The sequence below is a fragment of the Plectrocnemia conspersa genome, unplaced genomic scaffold (assembly GCF_051122295.1).
Source record: "Plectrocnemia conspersa isolate PC_06_02 unplaced genomic scaffold, ASM5112229v1 ptg000006l, whole genome shotgun sequence".
Taxonomy (NCBI): domain Eukaryota; kingdom Metazoa; phylum Arthropoda; class Insecta; order Trichoptera; family Polycentropodidae; genus Plectrocnemia; species Plectrocnemia conspersa.
In genome coordinates, this window is record NW_028277170.1 from 22,304,035 (window position 1) to 22,317,293 (window position 13,259).

At 27.0% G+C, this 13,259-nt stretch overlaps 1 protein-coding gene across 1 annotated transcript in view; it reads left to right on the plus strand.

Annotated features, from left to right (window-relative positions):
• LOC148234532 (actin-binding Rho-activating protein-like) overlaps positions 1-13,259 on the plus strand; it is a 40,517-nt gene that overhangs the window by 271 nt on the left and 26,987 nt on the right. The window lies entirely within an intron of this gene.

Sequence of the window (13,259 nt, forward strand, 5' to 3'; positions counted from 1 at the left end):
GCATTAATTAATGCAACGTACATATATCTTTTTATTTTAATAATTAAAGATGGAAACACTTTGAAAATTTTATATTTTATATGTACGTACAAAAAAGTGTACATTACCAAAATTGAAAATTACGGTGTTAAGTTGGATTACATTATTAATTGCAAAAAATGTTAATTTACAGTATTCATAATATCAATTTCAATGATCATTAATATGTTTTTTTTTTGCGAAAAAGTTACAATTAATTAAACGAAAATTAAGTAAAATATTTTTTACCAAAGTAAATATTTAAATAAATAACAATTAATAAAAATTAAAAAATCTGACTTATATAAAATGATTATTAAATAAATTTAGCTCAAGTGTATCAAATTATAACTTTATATAAACAGGGCATTTCATTTTTATGTACACTATATTAAAAACTACTTAACCATAAATTATCTTTTGCCCATAATTTATTTTAAGATTTATAGTAATTGAATTTTTTTATGAACATTTTAATATTTATAGTAAATCAAATTAATACATAGTGATTGTTTATTGTATTATGAATATTAAATAAATTTACGCGTTTTAAACTTAAAAAATAGTAGTTCGATGGTGAAAAACAGCGGTGAATACAACTGTAGGGTAATCACAGAACAAAGAATAATTGACATATTGTCAAAAATAATTTATAAGTAAATTCAGCATAAATAAATAGGTGTGTTATAGAATTTATAAGCGTATATAAAGGGTTTTTCATATTTATATAAGCTTACAAATGCTATAATATTAATTTTGAGGTTGCTAATTTTTATTTATAAAAATAAACCGGCCCTAGCTGCAGTGACAAATATTAAATATAAATTATTTATAATTAATAATATAGATTGCACCAATTCCTAGGCTTTCAGTCTGGCGAATAATACTTACTTGTAAGTATTTATTATGTCCGATTACTTACTCAGTTGGTACAGATTTGCCCGTTGTAACGCATTGGGCCTGTCAGGTTACAACGCAAGATTTAAAAAAAAATAAAAATAAAATTTCATCCGTTAGTTCTATGAAATAATTTTGAGTGTTCTCTAATTATTAGTGGTTTTAGAGTTTTAGCAACTTTAGATATTTTGATTTTTTGGCGTTCCAGAAAAGCATAATTTTTTTTGCATTTTTTGAATTGTGTTTATATTTTATAAAAAAAAATTGTGCAGTGATAAATAAATGTTTACCACAGAAGTTTTAAATTTTTGGGGATGTCGAAAGACAATTCAGATGAAACGTAAAGTAAAAGTATATAATCAACTTTAAACGCGGAAAAAAGTTTGTAAAACTTTTATTTAAACTTTTCTTAATTTATATGTATGTATATATATATTTTTAAATCTCGGGATACTTACACTTATTATCTTTCTATATTTCGGTTGCGATTTTCCAGCTATGATCACCAATTATCCGTAACTGCTTGTCATATATACTCATTTCATTTTTTTTAGATATATGTATATATAAAAAAAATTATATATATATATATATATATATATATATATATATATATATATTTATACAATTGCATCAGTTATATAGTACAATGTGTTATGTATAATATTATATAATATATGATTCATAGAGAAAAATCGAATAAATTCTTTATATGGTAATAGTAAATCAATGCTGACCTTATCTCTCGCTGCTACAATTATGTCTATATAAAGACAAGTCTTTGAGTAATGTAACTTAAAGCTTGTACGTGTTGAATAATTTTATTTTTGTACCATAATATGATATTGCAAAAACACATTTATCTCCATAACTAAACCGTTTCCGAAATTAGAATTACTGCGCACGCGTTACATAAATAAATTAGTACAAAATTGGGTCTATCTCGTAAATAGTTCGTATTTAAGACGCTGTCTAGATTGAATATATATATATATATATTTAGTGTACATTACAATATAATTTAAAAGTATTCAGTGCGTATTTCATACATACAAGAGCACATGAAGCGAAAACCGCAAAATATAAATAGTCGTGAGATTAACCGACGTTGAAAATATTCTACAATCACAATGCCAAGATTTAATAAGTTGGAATAGTGACAGAACATTTTTCATATGTTCATAATTATCATATTATATTATAGCTATGCGTCACAAAGTGCTTTATGATTTTTCTAATTAACGCTCGAAAGATCGGCGAATTTCACTCGATCTTGATTATGAATAGAAATTTTGAGAGTTTAATTAATTTTTTTTATTAAGTTGATCTACCTATGAAGATGACCGAGCAAGTGTGTAAATGTTATATTAATACGCACGATGTGTTGGTTATCAGATAAAGGTGAAATTAATTCGCGGTTAACTTTTAACCGTTACTCGCTCAAAATTAACCGTCTCTTCTGCTTAAAAATACTTTCTATATTTTCGCTTAGAAAACACTTCCCATTGTTGCCGAAAAGTGATCACCATGTCGTTTTTCATTAAAGAAAAGAATTCTCTCGAGTAGAAAATCTAGTTATTAAAACAGACAGTTAAACAATTGCCAATTTATTATCAGACGGTTTAACTTCTCACGATCGTTACTTTTTGTCGATCCAACCGAATAAACGTGCGATTTTTCATTGCAATATAGATTTAATAATGATAATTATTAATATGTTAGATTTATGTATATAACATTTTCAATAACAATATCTAATAAGATCAGAACAACGAGATAGTGTAAAATTATTTACTTAATTTAATTTATTTCCAAATTAATTCAGAAACGCAGTAACTGATTTTTTAGTGCACCATTTCATATATAAAATAATGTATTTTATTTTATTATTTATCAGATTTTAATTACCTATAGAAAATATGCAATAAAGTATTGTTAATAATGGCATTAAATAAATTTAAATATTAAAAGAAATTTATTTTTATTCTACTTATTACTAAAATTAGCATTGACAAGTTTAATTTTTTATATTCGATTTTATTATTTACATCTATTTACAACTATCATAAAAATAATACATGCATATGTATATTGTCTCTTACATTTTGAATAATACTAAGTAGGAAATCACGCAAAAGCTAATTCTAATTTATATTATAAATTTATCGTTGTATCATCACGCAATCCTACTTACTTTCTTTGAGCTCACATCACACAAAAAAATCTCATTAAAATCAAGTGCATAGCCCAGTTTTCACTTTCTTTGTGTTCAATTTATTACAATTTCTAACGGTGTTGTAGTATTTTTTCATATCACAATAAGCACACGTAATAAGCAGCTCATTTTATTTGCAAATTGTGTATTTTATTCCTTGAATATTCATGAAAAGTTTTTGTCTAAATTGTGATTTTTATTTATTTTTCCTTTGAAATTCTGTATTTTTTATCATTCGACGTAAACGGTTGCTGAGAGATGACTGACAACATAATGACTGAGCAATCTTCTTTTCATTATTCATAAAAAATAAACAGTATTTTATTATACTTATTTAAATAAACTTACATTTTAATAATAAATGTGCAGTTCAAGTTAAACTTCTAAAAATAAATGTTATGGTTATTCTGTTCAATAATATAATATTGTTTGGTTTAATTCATATTTATATAACATGCTAAATCGATTGTATATATATTTTTTTATTATTTATTATAAGTACGCCAATCAAAATATTATTTTCTCTTTTTGGTAAATAAAATTGTTTGCCTTTTAAAAACGCCAAATATTAATTGAATTATCTAAAAAAATAGAAAGAAAGCTCTATTACTGCTGATTACTTATTGACTATCTATAGTACAAACACGGACGTTAATTAAGCAAATATTTATTATGATTTTATGTGGTTTATTAAGAATTGGAAACGTTCCAAAATATTTCTACGTCATAACCTTATTATATATGTACATATACGGACGTGCACGCGCGTTATTTATAACGTTGTAAAACGCCACAATAACGTTATTATATGATATTAAAATAGTTTATTAATGTACTTAATAATCAGATTCTGTATAATACTTAGTACGTATAAGTATAAACTTAAAACGTATAAGTATATTTTAAAGTGTATGAACAAATTTATTTTTTTATATTTATTAATATTTTTGTAAGAGACATCTATGGAGAATATTACAAATTATTTTCATTGTTAATTAAACAAGGATTCGAACCTAGTTTTTAATAAAATAATAAAATATTAATATATGTGCAAATTTGTATATATTGCTATTCAATAATATCAATTCTACATATGTATCAAATGAATGTTTTAATAATGAATATTCATTACAGGTGGTTAACTCTTTAAGGACGAACTTATTGTATTATATATTTTTTTTGTATTGCAACAATCTGAACCTATTTAGTAATGTATATGCTCCTATAGATTTATCATTATACAAAAAGGTATGAAAGTAAACTCTTTTTCAATGTTACATTTTGTATCAATTTGATCTGTGTATATTTTAAATAAAAATCCAACTCATTTCTTGGTTTATGAATATTTAAGATTAGATTTTTTGTGTATATTTTACTAGTCCATTTTAATACTCAATGGATGTATTCTTATTTATTATAATTGAGTGTATAGTAATTTTATTTATGTTTTAAATATTAATACATTTTTCTCTTTTCTTCTTTACTTTAAATTCCTGGATTGTTCTTTATAAATCTTTGCTCTTCTTTCTTGTAGTTTTCATTGCATTGTTAGATGTAAGAGTTGAAAAAGATACTTTTATAGTCAAGATTTTGAAAGTGGGGCAAGTCCATATTATTGTTGTATAATTAATGGTTTGTAAAATAAAAAATAACAAATAAAAATTTGTTAAAAATATTAGTAAGCAATAATAGACTTATTTTATATTTTTACGGTCTTTTTTCATAAAAATTTTATATGCAATAATTATATTTGTGTTATTTAAACAAAAAACATGTTTTTAATAGGCCCCAATGGAATTTCAAAAGCAGTGATTTTATGAAAATGTTGATTTCCTGTTTTCAATAGATTAATTGTAATAAGAAAAAAATAGAATAATTAATATCTTTACTTTTATATTTATTATTTCAACACGAATAGGTGAATTAAAAAAAAGCTTATTATTATTTTATTGAGAACAACAAAAAGGAAAAATATCTCAATTATATACATAGCACAAAACAACATAAATATAACATAACAAAATACTTAAAGGAATATGAATATTCTTTTTTTTTAATTAAGATGGTGCAAATTTTTGAAGTACCATGATATATGGGTGATACATAAGTAGGGATTCTGTGTCGAGACAACCCGGGAATTTATTCCCGAGAATTCAAAGATTTTTTGTTGTCTCGAGTCCCGGGAATTTAAAAACTAATAAACCGGGACTCGAGATTTTCCGAAGTGCAATTTTACAAAAATATGTAAAGACCGAATTTGATGTCGAGCTTAATTTATGTCTCGATATGAAGACAAGGTGGAATTCCTTATTACCCATGATCTCGAGATTTTGAAAGTTACGAAATTGCATTAGAAAATCATTAATTGATCTTGGCATCGGCCAAATTTGGAATGAATCGAACATTCACGTATTGGAAAATATTTGTGAAGTATTCACTCCTATAAAACAGGTAGTTGAAGATCTAAGTCGTCGAGATGCCACTTTATTAACCTCCGAAATTATTGTTAATTTCCTTTTAAAAAAAATATTTGAAATCAACACAACTCTGTCGCACGAACCACCAAAATATTTCAACGACTAGAAATAAAAAATTCAACTTTAAAAAGGAGTTTCGGATATTAGATTCAACTATCAAGCGAACTCCGAATCTAGAGCTTTTATTCAAATCATTGCTTACAATTAAGCCAACATCTACAGAAAGCGAGAGAGTTTTTTCTACATCTGGAATATTTGCCACAAAAACCAGGAACAGGCTATGTGATTCATCATTAAACGCCTTGGTGTTTTTAAAAACATATTTTTCCTTACAAAAGTAAAGGGTTTAACTTAATATTGATATAAATATTTCGATTAAAAAAATTGTAATAAATTAAATTTAAATAAATATCGAATAAAGTGTTTTTAAATTGTTTCGATAATTTTTCACCTATCGTACCTATAACACAAATAATATAAGTTAATAATAATAAATTAATTAAAGTTAATAATAATAATTTAATTTTTTAACATATTTTTTTTTCATGATTATACGAAAAATAATCAAAGTCTTGAGTCCCGGAATTCCCGGGACTTTAAAAATTTGACTCTCGAGTCCCGGGAATCGAAAAAACCCGAGACTTCAGAATCCCTTACATAAGGCAATAAATCCACCATGTCTTTATATTTCTTTTTAGTAATAAGCCTAGTTTTTCCATTCAAAGATGGCAATGTTATTTTGTCGAAAATATTTGGCCTACTCCATTTTGTCGATAAATCAATAGTTGATAAATCGATTGATGTCTTATACATGTTGCAAAAAAATCTATATTTACCACACGAAATGAAAAGTACAGACTTTTATTCAACCAAACCTCAGGATGTAGCAATTTTTAAAAGTACCAAAAATATTGATGGGGAAACTGTTAAAATGCTGAAAATTTTCTGAATATAAGTTTTAAGAAATGCACTGTATCAATAATTTTAATATTGATACAGTGCATTTCTTAAAACTTATATTCAGAAAATTTTCAGCATTTTAACAGTTTCCCCATCAATATTTTTGGTACTTTTAAAAATTGCTACATCCTGAGGTTTGGTTGAATAAAAGTCTGTACTTTTCATTTCGTGTAGTAAATATAGATTTTTTTGCAACATGTTTGTATTAATTTGTAATAATCGTAAAGGTACAGAAAATTGTTTTTTGGAATAGCTATTTCTACAACACCAAAATCGCGATCATTTGGCCAGATAATAAATATCTATATTGTTATCGCTAGACAGAATAATTTTCATCCATATTAAGGCCAAGTTTATATTTCTATTTTAGCCTGTGCATATATCGCTATAAGCGAAAATATGTTTTTGAGTTGTCACATTTTCTAGATGTTTTAAAGATCAATAAGCTACTTCTTGTTATTTTCTGGATGCAGTTGGTACATCCCAGGTATACATATGAATTTCATCATCATGTAAATTGTATAATCCTTGATTTAAGACATACATGTTTCGTTTATAGTATGAAACCGAAACAAAGTTTTTTGTTGCTAGCGCTTTATCTTCTTGTAATGCTTTTCGAGCTAGTTTGGCATCTTTTAAATGAAGTTTCGTCAGATTTTTTTGCTTCAATATTGTGTAACGTTTTAATTTAAACAATTTTTTTCCGAATTTATTGTATATACAATAGCTAATAATGTTTAGAAGAATTTGATACGCTGCGTTTGTTTTGTGCGGATTTAAATATAAATTAACCCCTATCGAATTATTGAATTGATTGAAATAATATATTTGCGTCTTGAAACAATAAATATAATAACACACGAACTTCAGAAAAAATTGCAACGCACACCTGTTTTTGAGATAAGCGTTAAACGATAATAATATATGGGCATTTTAAACATTTTGTATCGTTCAACGAAAAATTCTGTGAATTTCGGTCATAGTAGATACGCCCGATGAACATTATATTAAATAATGTTTTTCAAAAGCATTTATTTCTTGAAAAAAAAACAAGTCATTGTCTCACATTTCGAAACAAAATAAAGGTGCATTTCGAAACAAAGAAATGAATTTGTTCTAAACATTATTAGCTATTGTTTATACAATAAATTTGTGTATTTAAAATGATCTATGAATTTTTCTGAATTAATTCAGTGGCAGCTGATCTTAATTTTAGAGATTTAATTCACATGTAATTTCGTATAAAACAAACGATGAAGCGACTACAATTTATATGAACATAGTATTGGAACCAAAAATGATTTACTCTTATCAAAAAGTATGTAAAATAATAAATTTAACATATTCCTTTTGATGTCCTCATAGTAATTCGTTCAACATTGTGTTATGCATATTAAATAAAATTTAAGTAGATTAATGATTATGAAGGTAATGCTTAATTAAAAAATATTTTATTAATCAATAATTATTTTACTGCAACACATTGGTTATATGAATGAATATCAGTAAAAATTACGAATGTAAAATATTTGAATACTTTATCCACTTTTCATTCAATAATCGAATATGTCCCAAAAATTAGTTTCACAAATTTCCAAATTTTTACAGTTGCAAATACTAATACTATCATATATTATTGACTAAAATAATACTTAATAATTAACAATGAGGAACATAAAAATTCAAATATATAGCAAGAGGGTCAGTTTTAACAAATTTCTTGCATTGCATTTTTTTTTGCAAATAGGTAAGGCAAAATTATTGCTAGAGAAAAAATATAAACAAAATGCGTATTTTAGATTATTTTAAAATAATCACTAAATTATCTGATAATTGCAAAATATTAGTTACCCAAGGACTAGCATTTTCTCTGAAAGGCTCTGGATGATGCTGATTTCTGTCTGTTGGTAAATATTTACTTGCACGTATTCATTAAACGTGGCTGACTTACCCGGTTATAAAATATTTACCCTGTTGTAACATATTGGGCGTATGCCTGTCAGGTTACAATAAAAGATTAATCAAATCAATAAATAAATATATTTTTAAAATAATAATTAAATCTATATAGAAATCAAATATATTTTTAAAATAATATAATTACAAACAGTATTGGACTTGAATGGGTTAAAATTCTATTACCCACTGAAACCCCTCTATACCGTATTTAATATATCTCGACACAAATACAAAAATATGTTAGAGAGAAAACAAATTATTAAACCACTGCTCACTCATGTTCACCTGCTACTTAAATAACATAAAATACCCCCCTTAATATATATAAAATAATTAACGAAAATTATCCGTTAATATTGCTGGATATTATTCGCTCGGGGGCTATTTTATTTTTCTATTATATTAAATAAATATTGTGGAAATATGTAGCAGGGTAGGAGGATCGTCAGGAAGGTTTTTTTTCATTAGTTACTAAATTTTAATTAAAAACATATCCAGTAGTCGGTGGTGGTGCGAATCTGCAGCTAGTCACATTTATTACTGAGTCACCCTCGAACATTTCACTACCGGGAGATCATAAGTGGAAACATGGCGATAAATCAATAGAGAGAGAGCGAGACCTCACATTTATTTATAAATACAACAAATATTCAAATCGATATTATAGTACAATCTATCTAAGAGAGATTTTCGTAAAGAAAAATAGCTCAGAAAAATTTCTTAAGTAGATTTCTTTTATTTTTTTAATTATTTATAAACAATTTTACTAATGGCGATTCATAATTTATTTCTGAACCGTTGACAACATTTCCTGTGTTTTCATATTCATGACTAACACAAATTTTTTGTTCATAAAGTCATTGCCATTAACAGAAACAAGTTGGCGATGAATTTCAGCAACAATTTATCCTCTTGCAAAAAAAGCACGTCACTAAACCGGTTTCACTTTCATTTTTACTTTGAGTACCACAAAGATCCAATCTGGGTCCTCTGCTCGTCTTGCTCTTTGCGGAAATTAATAACTCGGAATATGTATTATGTGATGATGAGCTGAGAGTGTTTCAGAGTTTCACTCTCTTTACAGAAAAACCTGGATTCGCTTTTGCCATCAAGGATGCTCGGATCCGTTATGCGGAGCGCGTGTCACTTCAATAATTTAATGGCGTTTCGCATTCTGTACACTACTTCGCAGCGTCCATAAATATGGCTCGATTGTCTTGAATTAGATATATTTATATAAAAAAATACGGGTCACATCTTACTGATTTTTTGCTAAAAGCAGTGGAATATACTTTATTGCAATCTCGGCGTAGCGTATTTTTAATAAAGTTTAAAGTTGATAAATGGCGATGGCGATTTTCGGCTGCGAGTTTTAGAGTGCGCTAGAGCAGGGGTTCTCAATCTTTCTGTTCCCTAGAGCACATTCTAAAATATCGGTAGGGCGGTGGGCACCACCTATTTTTTCAAAGCAAATTTATAGTAGTTAAATAGTAATAGACAAAAAAATAAAGTGCTTGTTTAGAATGACGGCGCCACGCTCAAGAAGCAATGGTTATGTACTCTCCGCTGCGTCACATTGCTGGTTTGGTCCTAATGGCTACGAAAGCGACCAATAATGTTTTGCTACTTAAGTACGTTTTAAAATTTAAATAGGTTAAATGCGAGTGAATAACTCTCTACAACGAGTATTGTATACATTCACAACAAGATTTAACTCACATAAATGGTTTAAATATTTTTACTAACGCTCGCTCGCATTATAAAACGTATTAATGTAGCAAAACGTTGTTGCCCGCTTTCGTAGCCGTTAGGGCCAAACTATTTGAACTAAATACTTTTTGAGCGTGGCGCCGTCATTCTTAACAAGTAATAAAAATCATTTTAAAATATAAAATATATTGTTTATATTCTGTAAAATGTTAAACACGCTATGGTTGCCTCATACATACAAAATAAACGATATATAAAAATTATAATATCAATATCAAAGTCAGTGTGATTTTTGCCATTGTTCATTGGTCAGTGCCTCATAGTTAGAAATTTGATAGAAAAAAATCATGGAGGTCTAAATTTTGATTTTATTAAATTCATACTTAAAAATGATTCATATGAAAATTATTTTTTTAAGAATGGAAACTTTTTTCTGTCCATAGTATTCCAAAATTACTCTAAGGATTTTAGCATAATATTATTCTGAAGGTCCAAAATTTCTAGCTCCAGTTCTTCTGCCTACATTTGAACAAGCTCTGAAATGTATGCAACTATTTGTTAAAAAAGGAGACCATTGTCTCGATGATAATAAACTGCTGAAATCTTTTTTCTTAAAATTTTTTGAATTAATAAATAATGACACGTTGAATTATCAGCTATCTTCCATTTCCTTCATATTTGGGAAATGCAGATGTGATATCCACAAAACGAGTTTTGATTTAAATGAGCTTTCAGTGTCTATTATACTAGCAATATGTTTGTCTTTTCCTCGCAACTTCAAGAATTAAATTTTCCAATTCAAAAAACCCAAATGTCAGTTTTTTGGACTAAAGCTAAGGAGGCAACCGACAGAGATCAGAAACATAGGAATGAATATAATAAACCTACCCAAACAAATTAAATGATTTTTGGCGGGTTAGTGTGGCGGGCGCATAGAAATCGGTCCGCGAGCGCCTGATCTCGTCCCTTATTCTTCCCCGTCGCGTCTCTTATTGAGCGAGTCATCCAGCTTCTCAACGCTTTCAGTGATATATTGGAAAAGCTAGAAAAAAAATATGTGGGATGATGCTCATCTATTTTAAGTGTGCACCATAACTGTTTTTTTTTAATTATGTTTAGTATTTTTTATAAAATGGTTTCACCATGACCCATTGATAGTCAGGTTTGAAATAATATAGGCATTCAAGAGTAGTGCAGATGTGCTTTAAAAATATATATATATATTATATATTGAGCGATTTGATTTAAGTGGCGTATAAATTGTATCCTATACGGAAATAAATGTATACCCTCGTGCAAAAATACGCAAAATGCTATTTTGACTGACAGTTTTGTTCAACGCAAATTCTCGATATGCGTCATTTAAAACTATGAATCACTAATTATTTACATTTATTTTTGAAGAAACATTCGTGCATTACCTTTTATATTTATATGTATATAGTTTACCACGTGCAATCTCGCTTAGTGACGTCACAAACATCAGTTGTAAAAATGGCACTGTGCCATTATTTCGTCTCGTGAGCTTAAAAATATACATATTTATATATAATTTTTTTATTCCTTTTTTTGAGTTAGGAATGAACAAGAAAATATCTTGAAATTTTTATGTTTTCGTTGCGCTTTTTTAAATAAAGCCATTGTTTGTTTGTCGCGATCTTAATATGCAAATACTCTGCATTATAATATTTCAGAAAACATCCTCGCAAAAGAAGGACGTTATAAATATATACATGACGAGGCGGACTACTTTTAGATGCGTCACCCGTCGTAGACACGATTGAAATATAATATTCTTGTGCGAAGTGAAAATTAAAAATTTTCGCATAAAAATCAAAGATTGTTAAATTATTCGTATGCTTTTTGACTTCAAATGACACTCCAAAGCAAGGATCAATCATTTTTATTCCTCTAAAGTGGAGGTCTTTAACCTATGTTCCTAATAAAATAAAATTTATTTACAATGAAATGAGAAGTTTTGTTTAAAAAAAATAATACATAGTACCTAAAATTCTGATACATATGCTATGAAAATCTTACAGCGCAAAAATCATAAAAAATATTAACAATTTCTTTTTCACAAAAATGCCAGTAAAAATAAACGTACTTGAGAGCATCTTACTGTTTCTTTTTTCAATGAATTAAACCGAAACACACGTTGTTTTATTATTTTAAGATTAGGAATTGCTTCTCTTGTATCTTTATATTTAAAATAAAAAATAATAATAAGGTACAGGAAAAGCAAGCAATATGTTGTCTTGAAATAAAATAGTGATAGGAGAAGCAGTATTCAAACAATTAAAATATTACATTATTATCCTCCAAGCAATTTATAATTGCTAGGGGAGGAGTACTATATGAGGCCGATTATACTAAGTGTAAAAATATAAAATTATCAGCGCTTAAGCATAGCGGTGTTTTTTTAAATCATAATCTAAATTGTTTTATAATATTATAAGCCAATAAATATATGATTTCAATAAAAACTAGTTTTTCAAAACAAGATAGTTAAATTGCAAATTTTTATATATTATTTAATATTCGATAGTTAATGCACCATTGGAGGTATATTCTCTTATATAATTTTACGAGATTATTATTATAAAATTAAATATTATATAAACATTTTTTAAAACACGAGTTTATCTGTAGAACTGATTTATTCCCGAAAATATTTTCAAAGTATGAGTTCTTATAGATAATATCATCTTTAGCTAAAAGGGTATTGAAGTCCGTAAGATTTAAAGTATGAAAATCGGTTCAGTAGAAATCGAGCTTTGAAGTAAATATAGACAGACAGAATGTGTCCTTGTATTTAATATTAGTTGCGATAATAATAATAATATTTGTACATATTAATATACTAAGACAGGAGCTTCTTCAACTAAATAACTCACGAGTAGCTATTGTAATAGTAATTAGAATAGAAATCGGTTACTTTTTCGTAATTTTGTGTTATATGGCTTAGTCCAGTGTTTATTAAATTATTTATACACTAAACAAATTTAATCGGAACATAATAT